The sequence below is a fragment of the Penaeus monodon genome, chromosome 23 (genome assembly GCF_015228065.2).
Source record: "Penaeus monodon isolate SGIC_2016 chromosome 23, NSTDA_Pmon_1, whole genome shotgun sequence".
NCBI lineage: Eukaryota > Metazoa > Arthropoda > Malacostraca > Decapoda > Penaeidae > Penaeus > Penaeus monodon.
The window spans coordinates 20,489,210-20,490,111 of NC_051408.1; the positions used below are offsets into that span (position 1 = coordinate 20,489,210).

General features: G+C 48.2%; 1 protein-coding gene across 1 annotated transcript in view; it reads right to left on the reverse strand.

Annotated features, from left to right (window-relative positions):
- Positions 1 to 902, reverse strand: part of LOC119587889 — a 12,027-nt gene that overhangs the window by 2,850 nt on the left and 8,275 nt on the right. The window lies entirely within an intron of this gene.

Here is a 902-nt window from a genome sequence, read left to right on the forward strand (position 1 = left end):
GCATGTACGATCCTGCCGTGCATGCTATGGTGCCGACAGGATCGTCCGGCAGCGGGGCCCGAGCCAATGCGAATACAGCCCGGGAGGGAGGGCTTTCGTATCGGGAAGCCATCCGGCGGCAATTTAAATGTTAGTAAAAAGAAAAGGGAAAGGGCATGCAAATGGCAGACTACGAAGTAAATCATGACTTTAAGAATATTCTGAAAATGGGGCGTATACATGTCTATACTTGAATTTTATCTGTTCGCAGGCTTTAATAGTAATCGAATTGCAAAGCAGTCGGACCTCAAACACAGGGAAAAATTACAAGACGTTGTTGATGTTCACCTGTATGTGTAAACAAAGGAAAATTCGCTAGAGATAAGAACAATGACCGCGAAGGCTTGATGAGGATGCAAAATCAAGTAAAAATCATATATAAATCATGCTATAAAAAGCATCAGGCAGAAAAAAAGTGCTCAACAGCCGCAGCTATAAATATATAACAAAAGATCCAAAAGTCATTCGCGAATTAAAAATACCATTCGAACAAAAAGGTAGCGACTACGCGGTCACTTTCGAACTACCGTAACAAAAGAAAGAAAAAGCCTTTAAAAAAATCCGAACACCGTAACGAAAACGACAGCACCGAAAGCTCATGAAAGCTCACATACAATATATATCGACATGCCGGCCATACGGGTCCACGGAAATGCACTTCCTGGCCTCGATCGTGAGCTCCCTCTGACCCTCATCGCACACTGAGAAGTCCGACAGCCGCTCCTTGCACAGGATGCCCGGCCGCGGCGCCGCCGTGATGCCGCCCAGCACTCGCGTCACGAAGGGAATCTCGCCTGCCTGCGTGAAGTTGAACTTGCCGGCCACGGGGCAGCGCACCGGCCGGGGGGACTTTCCTGCGCGCC